Source organism: Mus pahari, unplaced genomic scaffold (assembly GCF_900095145.1).
Source record: "Mus pahari unplaced genomic scaffold, PAHARI_EIJ_v1.1 scaffold_11314_1, whole genome shotgun sequence".
Classification (NCBI taxonomy): Eukaryota; Metazoa; Chordata; class Mammalia; order Rodentia; family Muridae; genus Mus; species Mus pahari.
In genome coordinates, this window is record NW_018392666.1 from 5,561 (window position 1) to 27,192 (window position 21,632).

General features: G+C 36.4%; 1 pseudogene; it reads left to right on the forward strand.

The window, feature by feature from the left end:
• LOC110315126 overlaps positions 1-13,746 on the forward strand; it is a 15,875-nt pseudogene extending 2,129 nt beyond the window's left edge.
• Positions 13,747-21,632: the final 7,886 nt, after the last annotated feature.

The following is a 21,632-nucleotide window of genomic DNA, read 5'->3' on the forward strand; positions in this document are numbered from 1 at the left end:
TGTGTGTGTATGTGTTTGCTTTCTGAGATTATTTATCCATGTGATATTGTTAAATGTACTAGAACCTGGAAGTATTCAACTTAAAAATGAGGCAGAATAAAGAATCATGCAATTGTATCTTTATTCAGAATATGAACAATTAATATTCTAAGGGTTAGTAAAGGTCATATGAGTCGTGTTTGCATGAATCAAGCTGCTAAAAGTTTCAAGGTCAAGTCGGACCTCACAAACTTCATGTGCCCCCCAGAGGCATATGAAGAATATTTAAATAATTAATTGAGTAAAAGCACAAACTTTTGAGTAGTAAAAAATAAACTTGCCTCTTTGTGGAAGAACACAGAAACACATTCCAACAAGAAGTCTATGTTTTGCGGAAATGAGGTCATAAAATGCTTTCTGTTCTTACAAGCACTCAACTCTCCTCACAGAAATCCATTCCTAGACTATTTACTAATAATTATGTTATTCCATGGTTGTAGGTAACATCTTTAGGTTGGAATTTTCCTTCTTGTACCTTGTATTGGAATATAATTGCAGACAGATACTGCTTAAGTTTGTTGTGACATAGAATATCATCTTTTCTCTATGATGCTTGAAGGTGTTGTTGGGTATAGTAGGGCATCTGTAGTCTCATAGAGTCTACAGCAATCTGTACAGGCCCTTCTTGCTTTAAAAGTCTCCATCTCCATCAAGAAGTTAAGTATAATTGTAATAGGGCTGCCATTATATGTTACTAGCTCTTTTCCATTTGCAGCTTTTAATATTCTTTCATTGTACGTTTAGTGTTTTGACTATTATGTGCCAAGAGGACTTTCTTTCCTTATACAATTTATCTGATTTTCTGTATGGTTCTTTTACTTTTAAAGTCATGACCTTCTTTGGGTTAAGATAATTTTCTTCTATGGTGTTGTTCAAAATAATTTCTATACCTCTGATATGTGTCTATTCTCCTTCCTCTAATCCTATTATTTTTAGATATGGTCTTTTCATAATGTCCCAGATATTCTCAAAGACTTGTGCTAGGAAATTTTAGACTCAACATTTTCCTTGTATGATGTATCCATTTCTTCTATTGTGTCTTCCGCATCTGAAATTCTCCCATCCACCTTTTAGGTTTTGTTAGTGAAACATGCCTCAGGAATTCATGTTCAAATTCCAATTTTTTTCCTTTACATGATTCACAAAGTTTGGCTTTTCTTTATTGATTTTACTTCTATTTTTAGGTCTTAAACAGTTTTGTTCATTTTTCCTTCCACTTTTTTTGTCTTTTCCTTGATTTCTTTATTTCCTTTATTAAGACCTTTATATTGTTTGTAAAAAAATTTTACCCTTTTCATTTGGTTGTATTCATAGGCTTTATTTTTTCCTTTTTATTTTCATTGGATATTTTCTTTATTTACATTGTAAATGTTATCCCCTTTCTGCCTTCCCATCTTACTCCATCACCACCCCCTTACCCCCACCCCTGTCCCAGGCTTTTCTTACTCTTCACTTATGTTAGAATAACAAGGTTCTGTTGTGGTAGGGTTGCTGGAGTCTAGTGAGATATACCATCCTGGCTGTTATTGACTGTTGTTTTTATTTATTTATTTATTTTATTCTGTCACCTAGGTTGTAGGATTTCAAAGATTATAGAGTCATGTGCTGATTTCTGTTTTTGTCTTTGTTTTGGTTTTGTTGTTTGTAGTTTTTATTTTGTTTTGTCTTTGGTCCTTGGTTTCTGTTTCCTCTCTGGATTTTAGAATACTGTGACTGTATGTTGCCTAGTAGGAACTTTTCTATGAAGATTATAAGTGGGTGGTGCCACTGGGGGTTCCATATAAAATTTGTTTCTAGGTTTATGGAGATGACAGCTAGGAATGGGAACACACTGAATGTCTGGGGGGGGAGGGAACAAGAAGAAAGAACATAGTATGTTCCACCAGGGTGTATTTATTTAGTCTCAGAATAGGTGCAGAGAGGAAAGTGATATTACGCCAAAAGGACTGCTTTAGAAGCAGTGATGAAATCAGTGGATTAGATCTGGAGAAACAGAAGAAAAGGTGACAATCTACGGTCAGTTTACCTATTTCCCAGATAGGAGTGAATTGTGGGTTAACAGGAAATGCCTGCTGAGTTGTGTTGTAGAATAAAAGAATGAGTGGAGGGAGGAAGTTTAGGAGGCAGAAGGTCTCTGAGATCTACCAGAAGCACACAAGATAGATGCTGCCACAAGGGTTCTGGTGCAAACCTGCTAATGAGACTCTAGAATTGTATCTGGAAGAACAGAGGGAGAAATGAAGATCTTAGCCATCTCACCTGCTTCTATGACAAGGGTAACCTGTGTGTGAGCAGCAAGAATCAGTAAAGTAGTTAAGAGTGTTGGGAAAGGTGTTTTGTTCTTTTTGTTTTGTTTTGTTTTGTTTTGTCTTGTTTTTGTTGAGACAGGATCTCAACCTGTAGCACTAGCTGTCGTGGAAATTATTATGCAAATAATGATGCCCTAATATTACAGAGTTCTCTACTTCCCTCTGTCCTCCAGATAATGGAATTAAAGCCATGTTCTGCAACATCTAGCTCATCTATAGATTACAAAGACCTTACAGTTTAGTATTTCTCAACATTCCTAATGCTATGACAATTTAATATGGTTCCCTACATTTTAGTGGCCACAAACCATAAAATTATTTCATTGCTACTTTATAACTGTAATTTTGCTACTGTTATGAATTTTAATGTAAATATTTTAGGGGATAGAAGTTTACCAACAAGGTTGTGCCCCACACGTTGGAAGCCACTGTTGTAGTTGGTTTCTCCTCACTGTTCTTAAATATTGTTTCCTTGACCATGACTACCACCTCGGCCTGTGTATTTGTCTCTACCATTAGAGGCTAACCTGGGATGTTAGCATTAATGGGTTTTCGAGAGGAGTAATACTTAATATGCCTGTCAGGTTTTTCCCAACCCCCAAACTCCAGATGGTCTAACTCCTCTTCATCTAAAATAATATTCTTATATTCACTGACCTAGGTTGTATAAAAATGTGCTCCCTAATAATCAGTAACAAGGCATAAATTACTGTATAGTGTGTTACTTAACTATGAGATGAATAAATCTTAGAAGCTAAGCACACATCTGTTCACAAAGTCTGAACCTATACAAAACCTGTAATAAACTTACAATTACACAATAAGACCCTGTAGCATAACAACTGCTACCAATTTTTATTTTTTTTATAAATAATGAATAGAAATGCAATACAGATTTTTCCCTGTTTCAAAGTATTTATTGTTTTAGGAAAGATGATCCATTGACTCAGTGGGATGGAGAAGTGTGCCTAGGAACCCATCAATAGTGCCAAAAAGGATTCTGGTTTATTCATACCTACCCATACAACAATCATGGGCACAAGTCTTGTATTCAATCAGTTCTTCAGGCTTAAACCATAGTCCAATCTCCTTCTCAGAACTCTGCACTGAATTGCTGATGTTCAGACCAACTTGACTGAAAAAATCCCCACAAATAGTGCCAGCTTTAGAATCAGCTGACTTGGTCTCTCCCAGCATCATTTGGCCTTTTTTCACCAGACTGAGCCCCTCCCAGACCATGGTCATCATAGGCCATGAGTTCATGTAGTTCACCATCACAGGGAAGAAAGGAAGGTTTTTCGGGTCAGTGTAGTGCTGCTTCAGGGGGTCTTCAGAATCTCAAAGAAACTTCACAGCCACCAGGCAGAACTCCTTCTGCTAGAAGTGCTTGACGATCCTTCCCACCAGGCTGTGCTGCATGGCAGTGAAGGTACAATCCAGTTTGGATCTATGGTCCCAAAAGCCGCCAGGTCTGATGTTGGCTGCTAAGAGTGAAGGGAGCAAAAAGTAGCAATGCATTTATTAAACACGTCTTTAAAATAATAATATAACAGGAAGTAAAGAGGGAAACTTGACTGGATTCACCGGTAATATATGCAGGATGATGGGGAGGAAAGCATCATCAAGTATTCTGTAGGGATTCTATTGAATATCCATGGATGAGTACTTGGGATGGAATTCAGAACAAAGGAGGAAGTGATGATTGGTGAGGGTACTCAGTTAGCTTACCTGATTTTTTACCTTGATTAGCTGGTATATGCCCTGGGAATACCTCCTAATGTCACAGACTAAAAATGAGATGTGTTGAGTATAGATAGAGAAGATGGATTGGTAGATATTTTTTATACTTTGGGGATGGGTTCAGAGAAGAAAGAGAGACAAGTGCATGTTTTCTGCTATAGAATTGAAGATGAGACTAGGAGTCTGGATTTGGGGGAGGAGAGAGAGAAATAAAGAGATGCAGCCAGCCACCTGCTTCCCTTGTCTGTGTTAGTAACTTATAGTCTTCTAGCCTGGGCTGACCTCAAGCTCACTCAGACTGCACTGCCTTGAACTGAGTGAAGATACTCTTCTTTCAGACATCTGAATGCTGAGATGTCAGACAAGTTACCATTGCATACTTCAAATACCTTTCGAGTAACTCTCCATGGAAATAAAGTCTTCAAATAACACTATGAGTTGCATACAATAATACTATACATTGGATTACTTTTGCCAAGAGTAGCAATGTTGCCACCAGTACAAAATTAACAATCAAAAAATATAGTCTACTTCAGAATAGATATTTGCACATATATAAATGACAACTTCTGAGTTCTTTCTCCAAGATTTTGGGAAATCTGAGAAGAAACATCCATCCTTCTTAACAAGTTTCACAGAATCAAGAACTGACTCCACCTTATAACAAGTTAGTCTTATTTTTCTCCAAGTTAGTCTTAATTTTCAATCAGAACCACTTGTCCATTCATAATTCTTTGCACACTGTGTTCCCGTGTAGTAGGTCATAGATGTTCAGAATTTTTTCTAGATTGTCTAATTTATTATCCTCAAATGTGTCATAGATGTCTTCCTTGGATCAAAGCTGTGGTGTACGTCTTAGGAATTTATTCCACATGAGCTCTGAGACAGTCCCTCCCATTGCCTGGTTATCTGGATCCATCAGAAAGTTGTTGTCAACCTCATAAGTGGAGCCTGCTGAGACTGTCCTCTTCACACTTCCCCTCTGCTGGAGATTTTCCTCGCTGAACAAACTGCTCTCACAGTGTCCCTGTGATGTGGCATGAACTGAGGATAATGTAATTATACAGGTTGTAATTTTATAAACTGATTATGAGTTTTAATTCTGCATATGGGCCTGATTCATTCACCTATATCATTTTTGATTTAAACTATATAATTGTTAGCATAAGGGGCAACCTTTAATTACAGGGGTTATGTTAAAGGTCACAAAGTTCAGAAGAAAATAAAACACTAATGAGGAATACATACTCATATAAACAAACTAGAAGGTAAAGAAATTTATTTACGCAGAATCTGTAGCTAATGAAAAATAATTTTCTAATATAGCTTGGTATCAATTAGCAGATCTTGGTCAAGATGATTTAAGGCACACAACATAAAATCCACATTCGAGGAATGGCTTGGTGTATGTGAAGTTTAGATTGAGGATTTTGAAAGTCAAAAATTTTACTTTTTCTCCCTTATTCAGTAGCTTTTCCTAAATAGGTCAAAGAACATGTTTAATTCAGAGAGACAGAGGTATAAAACCTTCAGAGTTATTTAAAATTCAGAGCCTGTGAATATTAATAAATATCCCAAATGAGGATCAAGGCCAAAAATTTCAATCAAAGAAATAGAAAATGGAAGGAATATCTATTCCCTTGCTCTGAATATCTATATGATGAAGTTATTGTCATCTTTAGAATAATGAAGTACTATATATGATGGCATCAAGAGAACAGAATTCCTAACAGAAGACACACATACATTAGGAGAGAGAGGAAGCCTAACTGATATATTAAGAATATGAAGATGCGTTCATTTCAATGTCAATTTTACAGTTTTAAGTATAAACAAATTGTATCTACTGTTTATTTTTATATTCTTAACTTTAGTGAGATTAAATATTTCTCATTATTTATATCGGCTTCTTTTCAAAAAAGTCAAGATTGCCTCCTAATATTCCAAATGGAATCGACACACCTCACAGGATTATACGAAGATCTGATGATTAAATCAAATATGAATGTAAAAATGGCTTCTATCCGGCAACCCGATCAACTGTTTCAAAGTGTACACTCACTGGCTAGATCCAAGCTGTTCCAAGATGTAGCTGTATGCTTCACTTGCATATTTAATATCCATGATCCTGAAATTAGTCTATTAAATATGCACACATGAAAATACAGTAACAGCAAATATTTAAATTTTTATTTATGTACAACCCTTAGAAATATTCTAATTTTAAAAGAGAATAAGATTTAATGCAATAATATAAGTAATATTAATATTTAAGTTTCCAAGTAATGTTTAAAATACATCATAGAAGACTAAATTTTTAATTTACATGTATTTTTTCATTTTTCTAACTAATCATTTTCTAATATTTTAATAAACTATTGGGTAAAATATTGTCATATAAATACTTATTTTACTTATTTATTTGCATCATAGTAAATATTCCCAATAATATTTGACTCATAACAAACCTTTGTGATCCCCTCGTTTCTGTCAGCTAGCTTTGAAGATGACTCAGATACTGGCTCTGCATCAGTGTGTTGCTGTCAGATATTCTTGGCTGTCAGTCATCAGGAGACTTTGCTAGGCACTATGTCCAACATGGCACACAGACTAGGATTTGGGAAGAGGGTTCAGTTCCTTACCATATGAGCCTCTGCATAGGTTGTTTCACAAAAGCTAACCTGCCTTAGAGTTACTGATCAGAGATACAGTAGGAGTCTAGACCCCACCCATGAGTACACGGAGCATAAGATGTTTTGGCCATGGCTGTTCCTTATATACTGAGTTCAACATGCATGTGAAGAAGGGAATTCTGTTTCTCTATCTGGAGAGAGTTGCTTTGAACGATATCAGTGGCTTCTCAATATATGTATACAACTGTGTTATATTGAATTAAGAGTATTTAATTTCTGGGATACTCTATTCTTTTCAATTTTTTGCCTATCTTTATCCAAACATTTTTTTTATCTAACCGTCTATGGTTAATGTGCATCACACTTAAGCCTGATATCCCCTAAGAAATAAAGCACACAATGACAAAAGAGCACCCGAGGATCTCTTCCCACTCACCTTTCTTGAGTCTATGGTCAAGTTGTTGTCATTTTTATCCTGTTACCAGGGGCATCTTTATGTCAGAGAGTGAGTGGTAAGTCAAAGCTGCTTGCCTGATGACCACCAGCAAAGAGATATAAGGGAATGGCCAAGATCTCAATATCCTCTTCAAAGGCATTGACCCAATGACTTCACTTATTTCAGTGTCTCCAGAAACTCTGAACTTTATATCCTTTCCAGTAGCACCAGCAATGAGAAACCAAGCTTTGAACTGAGATGAGAATTTGGAAAATCTATAATATCCAACTCATGAAAAAGAAAGAAGATATTTCCAATAAGAAATAGTATTAATAACACTAAGAATTATAAGAAAATTGAGATATAAAAATTTTAAATTTAGTTCTCTTACAAATTCTTTTTTATTACTTTATATTGACTATATTTATTTAGTATTTGTTTTTGGCATTAGGATATTTTTTTATATAAAATTTGTTTTCTCGGGCTGGTGAGATGGCTCAGCGGGTAAGAGCACCCGACTGCTCTTCCGAAGGTCCTGAGTTCAAATCCCAGCAACCACATGGTGGCTCACAACCATCCGCAATGAGACATGATTCCCTCTTCTGGTGTGTCTGAAGACAGCTACAGTATACTTACATATAATAAATAAATAAATAAAAATTTGTTCTCTCATATATTACATCATGACTGGTATTTCTTTTCACTCAGCTTCACAACTCCTCCATCCCATCAACCTCGTTCCTCCCCATCCATCCCTCCTGCATTTCCCTTCAGAAACTGGGAGCCCACCCCCCACCCAGGGATATCAACTGACTATGCCATATCAGATTTCAGTAAGATTAAACTTTTCTGCTTATATTTTGGCAGGATGGGGCAACTCGTTATGAGGACAAGGTTGCCCAAAGTAGGGACAAGAATCAAAAAAACAACCAACACTCCCTCTATTAGGAATCCCACGAAAACACCAAGCTATACAACTATAACATATATACAGAGGACATAGGTTAGATTCAGGCTCCCTGATTGTCAGTTGATTCTCAGTGAAATCCCAAGCTTCCAGGTTACTTGACTCTGTGATTTTTCTTGTGGTGCCCTGATCCTTCCAGCTCTTATAATCTTTCTTCCCCATATTCTCCAGGATTCTCCAAACTCTGTCTAATGTTCAGCACAAAAGTAGCTTTTATTCTCCTAAGTAACTGTTGTCTCATAGACTTAATGCTTCTCTCTGCTAACCTAGGCCTAGTCCTGTACGCTTTTATCTAGCCTCTGTACCATCTTATCTAGGCCAAGAATGATTTCAGCCTTTGAGACTTACTAGTGTATAAGACCACACCTTCCTAGTACTTCTGGAACTCTGCCTGGCTCATTCAACTCAACTGTTCTGACTGAAACTCCTCTTCAAACTGATTGAATCAATCTGGTTTCTCTCTCAGCCTTTGACTTTGAACTCTGCTTGGCATCTAATTAACCCTGGCAATGTGATCTAATCCTCTGGCCCCTTCTCATTTTCTGGCTCCTCCCAGCTTCAATTGTGACTAGCTTGTTCTGTCTCTGCAACCTGTCCCAGTTAAATGGCCCCCCAGCCTCTTCCTCTGTGCTGCTTTCTCATAAGTAGCCTGTCTTTTTTCTCTGTTCTCATGTGAGTTGGGCATATCCTATTCTGTCAAATCTTTCTCTGATTTATCAAGTTGTCTGAGGCTCAATTTGACATCTCTTTCAAACGTGAGTGCTTCCTTCTACAAACTAACATTACCTTCATTGTTTTTGATTAAAGGTGTGTGGTAAGGGCTTGTCTGTATTACAGCCAGATGGATTGAAGGTGTGTATTGAGGCTGAGCTAAACCACACTAGAAAACAGATTTTTCCTGTAAACAACACAATCTTGAGGTTCACAATGTTGTCAAAAATCCTATAATTGTTTGGCTGTGGCTCTTTGCATCTGTTTTCATTAGTGACTGGGTGAAGCCTCTCTTATGATGACTGGGCTGGGTACCAGTCTATGAGTATAACAGAGTATCATTAGGCATTATTTTATTGACATTTTTTTCTTTGGCAGTCGTGTTTGGATCTATTCTAGGTCTCTGGGCCATATAGCCTATGGTTTCAGATTCTCAAGTCAGTGACAGGGGTGAGTGCAACTCTCATGGCATGGGTTTCAAGCTGTATCTGTCATTGGTTATCCACTCACTGAATTACTGTGATACCTTTACTCTGGCACATCATTCTGGCAAGACAAATTATAGGTTGAAGGTTTTATGTCTGGTTTGGTGTCCTTATCCCTTTATGGAGTTATGTCCCTGTTTTCATTACTGACTATGTTAGTTTCGATATTTTCTCTGCCTTTTACTTAGTTTAACTAAGGATTTGTCTGTCTTGTTGATTTTGTCAAAGAAGCATCTATGTTTTTCATTGATTGTTTGTACTGTTCTCTTTGTTTCTATTTTATTGATTTCAGCCCTATAATGTTTCTTAGCTCCAAGCTGGTTTATTTCCTGCTGTCTACTCCTCTTCCAGAGCTTTCAGTTGTGCTGTTAAGTCACTATGATGAGATCTTTCTGCTGTCTTTATGAAGGTACTTAATACTATGAACTTTCCCCTTGACACCACTTTCATTGTGTCTCATATGTTTGGTATCCTGTGCCTTCATTTTCATTGAATACTAGAAGCCTTAAATTATTCATTTCTTCCTTTACTCTGTGGTCATTCAGAAGAGCATTGTTCAGTTTCCATGAGTTTATGGGATTTCTGTTGTTGTCGAAGTTCAGCTTTAATCCCTTTAGTCTGTAAAGATATAAGGGATTATTTCAATTTTCTTGTATCTGTTGAGACTAGCTTTGTGACTTAGTTTTCTGGTCTGTTTTCGAGAAAGTTCTGTGAGGTGTTGAGACAAAGGTATATTGTTTTGAGTTTGGGTGAAATGTTCTTTATTTTTCTTTTAAACCATTTGATTCAACTTATCTCGCAGTTCCATTTTTTTCTCTTAATTTCTGTCTAGATGTCCTGTTCATTGTTAGGAGTGGGGTGTTGTAGTCTTTGACTATTAATGTATGATGTTCAATAAGAGTTATGTAAAATTTTTGTGAGTTTGTTTCTTTTATATATTTTTTTATGAATGTGGTTGTCCTGGCATTTCAGGCAGATGTTCAAAATTGTGATGGCATACTCATGAAAAACGCTTTTTGATTAGTATGTATTTTCTTTCTGCACCACTAATGATTAATTTGTCTTGAACTCTAATTTGTTCGAATTTAGAATGGCAAAATGATCTTGCTTCTTGGGTCCATTGCTAGGAAAATCTTTTCTAGCTTTTCACTATGGAGTAATATCCATTTCTGATGTTGAGGAATATCTCTTGTATGCAGGAAAAGGGTGGATAATATTTTCTCATCCATTCTGTTTGCCTGTGCCATTTTAATAGGAGAATTGAATCCATTGACATTGAAAGCTATCAGTGACCATGACTGTTAATTCCTGTTATTTTGATGGTGGTTGTGTATGTGTGTGTGTCTTCTTTTAATCATGTAAGATTATTTGTTGTCTATTATGTAGATGAACTGCTTGTGTTAGAGTAGAGCGTATTTATTTGTTTATTGTTTTTAGTTGATCTTCTTGGTTGGGGTTTTCTTTCTAGTAATTTTTATAGGGCTCAGCTCTGGATAGATATTGTTCAAATTTGGTAATCTCATGATATATCTTGTTTTCTCCTTCTATGTTTATTGAATATTTTTCTCACTACTGTAGTCTGGGATAAAATTGTGGTCTTTTAAAAGTGTGTCCGGGCCCTTCTTCCTTTCAGAGTTTCCATTAAGTAGTCGCTGTGTTCTGATAGGTTTGCGTTTATATTTTACTTGCTCTTTTGATCTCACATATTTCAGTATTCATTTTTTTGAATATTTAGTATTTTGATTACTATTTTGACAGGACTTCATTTTCTTTTCCCATCTATTTGTTCAGTGTTAAGTCAACTTATTTTAATACCAGAATTAATATGTGTCTCTGCACTCAGATCATATGACATTCTTGCCCTGGGCTTTCGAATAGGTTTACAATTACAAGTGAAGAATCTGTGTAGCACAGTGAGCCACAAACCCAACTAAGTTTAAGTTTCCACAATGTAGATCTACCCAAATATATCTGAACTGTCTGTGGCTTGCATATATCTGTATTTTATTTATTTTACAGTGAACTTTCTGATACTTCATGGATATGATAAAGATGATTAATCTCTCTGTAATTTCATTACATAACTTTTCTACTTAAAATGTATAGTTCTCGATCCTCAGGGATGTTTAATTACTCATCACTTTCATCAAATCTTTTAGTATTGGGGGGAAAATACATTATAAAAGGACAACTGAAACAATAAAGAAGATAATGACAATGAATCTGTGTTACAAGTGATTGCAGAAATTAATCTTTTGTGTCATATTGAATATACAGTAGGTTGAGATTCATCAGTAAAAATTAGAAGATCTTGGGGTTGAAGACAGTAAAACTAGATGATCTTTTGCAGTGCTCATATTATTTAGAACAGTTGAAAAATTGGTAAATATATTGTTCAGCAGGCTGAGTAGAGTACATCAACCCTGTGATACATGGTCCAACAGTCACTGCTGATGCAGTCACAACCTGCATTTGGAAAGTGTAAGATGTCAAATGAGGCTCAGTTAGGTACTGACCACCTCAGGTGATCATGTACTTTAAGGAATGTTATGTTTGTTTCAAGAATTATGTTTAAAGAGGATAAACATGTTCTCCTGTACCCACTGGAGAATGAAGAGTAGGTAAAAGTTTGAGGACTGTGGAAATAATGATATTCCTACCCTGAATCATAACTCCTTTTGTTACTTTTTAAAACAAAATCTCAGTTAGCTAATTTAAATTATTGATGTCCTATGACAAGTATGATTCTCAAAATTGTTAAAGAAGAATATTTACTATAGAAGGAATTACAATTTTTAAACCATGTGATAAATGTATAAAAATTCTGGAAATTTTTTTTCATAAAACAAAAACTAAAATGAATGAGGAATCATAATGAAATTAGTTTGTTTTTATACATATTTGTTGAAATAACTTTTAATATATTGCATGAAGTTTACTAATTCAGAAATATACTTCATGAAACAGTGATATTGTTCTCATATAGTATTGAAAATAATGAATAATAATCACAAATTGTTACGTATATACCAAAATAATCATATGTTACATATAAACAATATAATGAACAATACAGAATTTCAATTAATGGTACGAGAATAGCTCCATTTGATTCCATATTCACAATATATCTTAGTTTCATTGAAAATTATAAATATCCTGTTATCATATCAGATATTAACAAATATCTCTATCCTCTTCTCTGTTGGGGTATCAGCAATAACTTGATTTCCTATGAAATGACATCCTCACAAACCAATGTTATCTATCGTCTTATTTCCTTGTCCCACACCCCCACTGTGTGGGACAATGAATTCATTAAAAATAGTTTACTAATCAAGAGTTTTATATGTGATTTGAGTGTTTTTCTGGTTGTTTTATTTGATTTCTTTTTATTCCAAGTGAAACCTTGTGAATTTCCACAATTCAAACATGGACATCTGTATTTTGAAGACAGACTGAGACACAACTTCCCAGTATCTATAGGAAATAAGTACAGCTATAGGTGTGACAACGGGTTTTCACCACCTTCTGGGTATTTCTGGGACTCCCTTCGTTGCACAGCACAAGGGTGGGAGCCTGAAGTACCATGCCTCAGTAAGCCAATGTCTTTGTATTTAACTGTTTAACTCTTTTAAAGAGAAAGCACATACATAATTACAGTTAAGTTTCTCATGACAAACATAAGACCAACAAAAGAACTTGTGAGCAAAAAAGCTAGTTTCTGTCCTATAGGAGCAGCTTGTCATGAAATGTACACACACAATAGGGACTATGGAAATGCCTTTATCACTTGTTTGTCTTATTTATACAAACTAAAGATAAATGCTACTTATTTAAACATTTGTTATTAATTATATTTCTGAATGCCACACATGCTCATTAAACAGTTGGAAAGATAACATTTAACTTAAAGAAATGAAAGATTTTACTTTTATTTTAATTTTTATTTTTTATGTTTCTTAGGGAAATGTGTTTCCCATTATGTGGAGAATGGAAAATCTTCATACTGGGAAGAAATATATATGCAGGGTCAGTCTGTAAAAGTCCAGTGTCACAGTGGCTATAGTCTTCCAAATGGTCAGGACACAATGACATGTACAGAGAATGGCTGGTCCCCTCCTCCCAAATGCATCCTTATCAATATGTAACCAGCCCTTACATTGCAAGATTCTAATGACTCTCTGTCATTCTAATGACTGTGGCAAAATGCTTCATTGTTTCCAGTGTGTATAAGTGAAGACTGAAGATTCTTGATAAGTATACACAACCTAGTCGACCATAAGCCATAATAACCAAAATATTTATCAAACTTAATTTTATAGTTCCATGTGCTTTTAGCTTACTTTGCATTTGAATCAAAACAATTATAATATTATAGCTTACTATTAAACAAAACAGCTAAACACATCATAGATATATTATCACTTTAAATAACTACTAATTAATTCTGAATTCTCTGTGATGTGTTATGGGGAAGAGAATTCTTGAATAGTGTGCATGACCCAGTTTTGATGTTTTCTCCAATCTTTGTACCAATATGTTTGTGTCGTGTCAATTTTTTCTTGTTGTCTATCCTTGTGTATCCTTGTAAATGTCTGAGTTTTGTCTCATTTTATTATTTTTAAAATAAATATCTATAACGTGTTGCAACATCATAGTTTTGATATACGTTCCTTGTAATGTCATTTGGGTTTTTAAAATATGATCCTAAGTTAATTTATACTTAACCATTTTTCAAATTTAGTTTTCTTCTAATTTATACTTTACTAATTGTTTTGCAGGAAAGTGAGAATTCTAAATATTAAACCTTTAGTTATATATGTCACATATGTGGGGTTTTTTAGACTTAATACTGCCAACTTTTTTTTATATACACTTGCTTGCCATTATCTTCAATTTTCAGAACAATTTTGAAGTTATCATATATTACTGAGTCTTCATTTTTATGAATGTGATACATATTTAAAAGTATAATTTGATTTTGAATACTTGTCAATTGCCTTTTATTATACCACCTTGCTGATGAGAAACTTTTCTTAGTTACATTCATTTTTAGGTAATTGTCCTTTATTTATTTAATCTCCAAGAATTTTATCTTCATTTACTTAAAATTTTAAAAGATTAACATTATTGATATATTTAAAAACCTTTACTGTGTTTTTATTTGATAGTTTTTCTTTTATACTAGTTTTGCTTATAACCTTAATTTTACATATTCTTTCTAGAGTTATTGTGAACTCCTTTGAACCATATGAATATACAATATTTTAAAAATATTTCTGGTCTTTTTACTTTTTAAAGTCCTATTCATGCTGATTGCTTTAGTTTTCTTTCTTCAAGTAACTGAAAGTATCTTAAAGGAACTGAAAGCTTTATTCTCATATTCCAAGGACTTAACTATGAAAAAATCATTTTTCTTCAGGAAACAGTTCACACATATATAGAGCTCAGGTCAGTGGCATTGACAATGAGTGTGATTCTATGATTACAACCCCATCCAGAATCAGTCTTCTGAGGAATTTAACTTTTTCCCTTTTTCTTCAGCCTATGTTCAATTCTAGTATTCTAGGTATTAAAATTTCCTTTGGTTAGAGTTGAGGTTTGTTTCTAATACATTATATCAATTGAATAATACATTTTAGGCTTTTGTTTGTTTGTTTGCTTGCTTGCTTATTTTCATTCTAGAATTTTAATTTTTTCTTTTATTCTTTTTTTCTTTGTTCTTTTTTCATACAGTACATCCTGACCTCAACCAAACATCTCTCTACTCCTCCCTGTCCCCTCCACTCCAATCTACTCAATATAAACTGTTGTCCATTTCCCTTCAGAAAAGAGCAGACATCTTAGGAATATCAACTGAATACAGCATAGCAAAATGCAATAACACTTGGAAGAAATTGCCATATCAAAGCAGGAGACGGCAACCCAGTAGGCAGAAAAGGGTCCCAAGAACAGGCAAAAGAGTCAGAGACACTCCCACTCCCACTCTTAGGAGTCCCACGAAATGCCCAAAATAAGAAAGCACAGTGTATATATAGACCCACTCATGGTCCATGATTACAGCTTCAATCTCTGTAACCTCTATGAGCCCTGCTTAGTTGATTCTGTGGACCATATTCTCCTGGTATCCTCCAATCTTCTGTCTCCTACAATGCTTTCTCCTCATCTTTTTCTGAGGTGCCCTATCTTTGCTTATAGTTTGTCTGTGTGTCTTGTCATCTGTTTCCATTCAGTTGCTTGACAAAGCTTCTCAAAGATGATTAGTCTAGTCACTAATCTATGAGTATAGCAGAATATTATTAGCAAGGATTATTTTTTTTTGTCAGCAATGTTTGGTACTACTATATTTCTCTCAGCCATACAGCTTCCCATTCCTGGCCATCCTTCCATTGTGGAGTATGGACTCCCTTCATGGTTTGGGCCTCAATTCAGACCAGTCATTGGTTGGTCACTTCTATAAGCACTGAGACACCATTGCCCTAGCATATTTTGCAAACAAGACAGGTAGTGGGTCAAAAGTTTTAGGCCTTTGTTTTCCAGTCCCACCAGTGGAAGTCCCACTATGGCTCCTGACTTCTTTCCTAGGTTTTCTATCTCCAGAGTTGTCTCCCTTTGTGATTACTTTATTTTTTCTACTTCCAAATTTAGATCCTGGATGGTTTTGTTCAATTCTTCCACCTATTTAGATGTGTTTTCCTATAATTCATTAAGGGTTTCTTGAGTTTCCTCTTTAAGGGCTTCTACATGTTTACTTATGTTCTCCTGTATTTCTTTAAGGTAGTTATTTATTTCCTTTTATAGTTCTCCATCAACAACCTCATGAGAAGTGACTTTAGATCTATATCTTGCTATTCTGGTGTGATAGTGTATCCAGTACTTGCTATGGTATTAGAGTTAGGTTCTAATGGTGCCAAATAACCTTAGTTTCTGTTGCTTCTTTTCTTATGCTTGCCTCCAACCATCTGATTATCTCAAGTGCTCCCTTCCCTAAATAGATCTTATTGGAGCCTTTTCTTTCTGTAATCCCAATTGAGTCAGAACTCCTCAGAGTCCAGATTTCTATGTGATCCTGGGATTCTTGGATCCTGTGGTACCGAGATTCTGGGTATGTCAGAGTTCTTTGCAATCAAGCTTCCTCTGAGACTCTGACATCCAGGTGTGACCAGTTTCCTGGGATCCTGGGATCCTGGGACCCTAATATCCTGGAATTGCTATGGCGCCTGAAAGTTGTACCTCCTCTAGGGTACCTAAGTGAGGCTGTCCATTAAGTTCAAAAACTTTAATAGTGCAGCACTGCCTGGTCGAGCAGAGTTCCTGTGTCCCTGTTCCTGCTGGTCCCAGACACTCCCTGTTGGGTTGGAACAGATGTTCTGTTCCACTCACCAGAGATCCTAAGACCCTTGGCATGCTAGGGTGCCTGGTGTGTGGAGAGTACTCTGGGGACCATGGATCTGTAGTTTTCTAATTAATAATTTTTATTTATTTACATTTCAAATGTTGTCTCCCTTCCTCCTCTCCCCTCTGCTAACCCCTTCCCCATTCCCAACACTTTTGCCTATAAGAGGCTACTTACCCACTTACCCATCTACCCATTCCTGCCTCACCCCTTTAGCATCAACCTTCTCTGGGCATCAAGTTTCCACAGGACTAAGTGCCTCCCCACCCACTGATGCCAGACATATGTAGCACTTGAATGAAGAAGCCTATGCATAACTTTTTAATTTATGGTTTAGTTCCTTGGAGTTCTAAGGGGTCCATTTAGTTGAAACTGCAGTTCTTCCTCTGAAGTTGCAATCCCATCCATCTCCCTCAGTCCTACCCCTATCTTTTCTGTTGGGGTCCACAGGCTCAGTCTAATGGTTGACTATGACTATCTGTATTTGTCTTGGCCAGGTGCTGGCAGTGCCTCTCAGAGGACAGCCATATCAGTTTGCAGTCTGCAAGCACATCTTGTTATCAGCAATAGTGGGGATTTGGTGACTGTAGATGGCAGTCTCTGAATGGCCTTTCTTCAGTCTCTGCTCCATTTTTGGTTTTCTCTTTCTTTCTTTCTTTCTTTCTTTCTTTCTTTCTTTCTTTCTTTCTTTCTTTCTTTCTTTCCCCTGCAATTCCTTTAGAAAGGAACAATTCTAGGTTAAAATTTTTGTGATGGGTGGGTGGCTCTATCCCTCAACTGGGGCCATGTCTATCTATTGTCAGTTGTTTGCTCTCCACTTTGATGGGTATCTCAGCTAATATCTTCTCCATAGGATTCTGAGAACCTCTCCCTTCCATGGCATCTGGGACATTCTAATTCCTCTACACCCCTTTCTACTGCTGCATGTTTCTATTCATTCTCCTGACCCTCTGGACTTCTCTTCTGGCTCTTCAAATAACTGGCTACCACCATCTATACACTCACATATTTTTATCTAATTATTCTATCTACCTTCCAGGTTCTTTTCTCCCTATATCTCCCATGATTATTTTGTTGCTCCTTCTAAGTAGGATTGAAGCATACATACTTTGACATTTTGGCCTTACTTCTTTTTAAGCAGCATATGGTCTGTGAGTTGTATTGTGGGTATTCTGAGCTTTTGGGCTATTATCTACTTTCCAGTGAATATAAACCATATATGCCCTTTCAGGGATGGATTACCTCACTCAGGATATTATTTTCTTCTTTAGTCTGTCATGATAGTTCCCTTTTTGTGAGTGCTCCATAGCCTCAGTAATAGTGTCAGACCTTGGGGTCTCCCTTTGAGCTAAGTCACACTGTGGGCCTGTCACTGGACCTTCCTCAGGCTCTTCTCCATTTCCAACCTTGGAATTTTTTCTTATTGTTCTAGTTAGCACCTTGTGCTATATTGAATAGATATGGGTAGAATGGGCATCCTGTCTTGCCCTAAATTTTAGTGAGATTGCTTCAAGTATGTCTCCATTTAATTTGATATTGGCTGTTGGTTTGCAGTAAATTGCTTTTATTATGGTTTGGTATGAGCCTTGAATTCCTGATCTCTCCAATACTTTTAACTTGAAGGGGTGTGGTATTTTGTCAAATACTTTTTCTGTATCTAAGGAGATGATGATGTGAATTTTTTTCTTTGAGTTTGTTTATATAGTACATTATGCTCATCTATTTTTGTATATTGAAACAACCTTGCATTTGTGGGATGAAGTCTTCTTGATCATTGTGAATGAATGTTTTGATGTGTTCTTAGTTTTAGACTGAAAAAATTTTATTGATAATTTTTGCCTCTATATTCATAAGGGAGATTGTTCTGAAGTTCTTTTTTTTTTTTTTTTTTGCCAACATGTTTTTGTTAGATTTCTATTTCTGAGACTTCCATTCAGAAGCCACTTTTTCATTAGGCTTTGGGTGTTTTTTTTTTTTTTTTTTTTTTTGGTTGGGTCCTTGTGTGGTGTAGATTTCAGAGTAATTATGGCTTCCTCAAATGAATTAGGTAGTGTTCCTTCTGTTTCTATTTTATGAAATATTTCAAGAAATATTGGTATCATGTCATCTTTGAAGTTATGATAGAATTCTGCAGTAAATCCATCTGTCCCTGGGCTTTTTGGGGTTGGGAAGTTTTTAATGACTTCTTCTCTTTTATTATGGGATATGGGACTATTTAGATAGTTTACCTGCTCTTGATTTCACTTTGGTATGTGATATCTGTCTAGAAAACCATCCATTTCATCTAGATTTTCCAGTTCTGTTGAGTATAATAAGATCTGATGATTTTTGAATTTCTTCATTTGCTGATGTTATGTCTCCCTTTTCATTTCTCATTTTGATAATTTGGATACTGCCTCTGGGACCTTTAGTTTTGGCTAAGGGTTTATCTATCTTGGTGATTTTCTCAAAGAACCAGTTTTTGATTTTGTTGATTCTTTGTATTGTTCTCTTTGTTTCTATTTGTTTGATATAAGCCCTGAATCTGACTTTTCCTTCTGTCTACTCCTCTTGTGTGAGTTTGCTTCTTTTTGTTCTAGAGCTTTCAGTTGTGCTGTTTAAGTTGTGAATGTAATATCTCTCCTGTTCCTTTACCAGGGTACTTAATGTTATAAATATTCCTCTTAGCACCACCCTCATTGTGTCCTATAAGTTTGGGTTTGATGTATCAGCATTTTCATTAAATTCCAGGAAGTCTTTAGTTTCTTTCTTTATTTCTTGCTTGACCAAGCTTTGGAGTAGAGAGTTGTTCAGTTTCCAAGTGTATGTGTGCTTTCTGACATTTTTGCTGTTATTGAAGAGCTCCCTTAGGACATGGTGATCTGATGGGATGCATGAAATTATTTCAATCTTCTGGTATTGGTTGAGGGTTGTTTTGTGACCCATTATATGCTTGACTTTGGAGAAGGAACCATGAGGTGCTTAGAAGAAGGTGTACTCTTTTGTTTTAGGGTGAAATGGTCTATTGATATCTGTTAAACCCATTTGGTTCATAAGCTCTACTAGTTTCACTGTGTTTCTGTTTAGTTTCTGTTTCAATGACCTGTTCATTGGTGAGAGCCAAGTGTTGAAATCCCCCACTATTATTGTGTGGGGTTCAATATGTGTTTTGAGCTTTAGTAAAGTTTCTTTTTTATTAGATATTTTCATTCATTACATTTCAAATGTTTTCCCCTTTCCTGTTTTCACTCTGAAAACACATTTTCCCATCCCCCTGTCCCTGCTCACAACCCACCCAACCCCTCTTCCCTGTCCTGCCATTCCTCTACACTGGGACATCTAGCATTTTCAGGCCTAAGGTCCTCTTCTCCCATTGATATCCAACAAGTCCATCCTCTGCTAATATGCCTTTGGAGCCATGGTTCCCTCCTTGTGTACTCTTTGGTTGGTGGTTTAGTCCCTGGGATATCTGGTGGTAATGGTTAGTTCATATTTTTATTCCTTCTGTGGGGTTGCAAGCTCCTTCAGCTCCATTAGTTGTTTCTCTAGCTTGTCAATTGTGGACAGTGTGCTGGGTCCAATTGTTGGCTGAGAGCATCCACCTCTGTATTTCTCAGACACTGGAAGAGCTCTCAGGAGACAGCTATATAAGGCTCCTGTCAGCAAGCACTTGTTGGCATCTGCAATAGTGTCTGGGTTTGGTGACTGTGTAAGGGACTGATAAACAGGTGGGAGAGGCTCTATATGGTCTTTCCTTCAGTAAAGCATCTTTTAAGGATGTTTGTGCCATTGCATTTGGGAAATAGATGTTCAGAAGTGAGATTTTGTCCTTGTGGATTTTCCCTTTGATGAATATCAACTGTCTTTCTTCATCATGTTTGATATCATTTAGTATTTTGTGGGATATTAGGATGTCAACTCCAGTTTGTTTTGGGGACAATTTGCTTGGAAGACCTTTTACCATCCTGTTACTCTGAGATAGTGTCTTTCTTTGCTATTGAGGCATGTTTTTTTTTTTTTGTTTTGTTTTGTTTTGTTTTTTTGTATGCAGCAAAATGCTGGATCTTGTTTTCATATCCAATCTGTTAGCTTATGTCCTTTTATCTGTGAGTAAAGCACTAGTATTGAGAGATACTTAAGACAGATGACTGTTGGTTCCTGTTATATCTGGCTTTGTAGGTGGCTTTATGTGATTTGGTTCTCTCTATTTGGCTTGGTGTGAGATGCTTAATATCTTATATTGTCTTTGTTATAGGTACCTTCCTTTTGTTGGAGTTTTCCTTCTAGGGTCTTTTCCTTCTAGGGCTGGAATGTTAGATAGATAATATTTGATTTTGGTTTTGTCTAGGAATATTTTGTTTACCATGACATTGTCTTGTTCAATCAATTTGCCAGCAAAATTCATGGAGTTCTGGTTTTTAAAGGCTAAGTATTTTTCCATTGTATAAATGGAACACATACAAATAGCACATTTTCGGGGAAAGGGCAGCTTGGAGAAGTATCAAAGCGTCTGGGAAAGATCCCTTTTCTGGTTCCAGTCATCTTGCACCTTTTCTGCCCAAGGAGGGGTGTCAGCCCAGGAGGAGTCTCAAGGCCTGAGCTGACAGGAGAGCGATATTTTTGCTCTGGTGCACTGCCAGGGAGAGGGTAGCATGCAGAAGCGAAACAGCTTCTGGGAAAGATCCCCTTTCTGGTTCCAGTCATCCAGAACCTATTCCACCCAAGGAGGGGTGTCTGTCTGGGAGAGTCTCAAGGCCGGAACCAGTAGGAGGGCCATCTTTGCTCCAGTGCACTGCCAGGGAGAGGGCGGCCTGCAGAAGTGACACAGCTTCTGGGAAAGATCCACTAGCAAGAGTGTGGACCACAGAAGCTACACAGCTTCGGGACAGACAGAAGCAACCTAGCTTCTGGGACAGACCCTGTTTCAGGCTCCA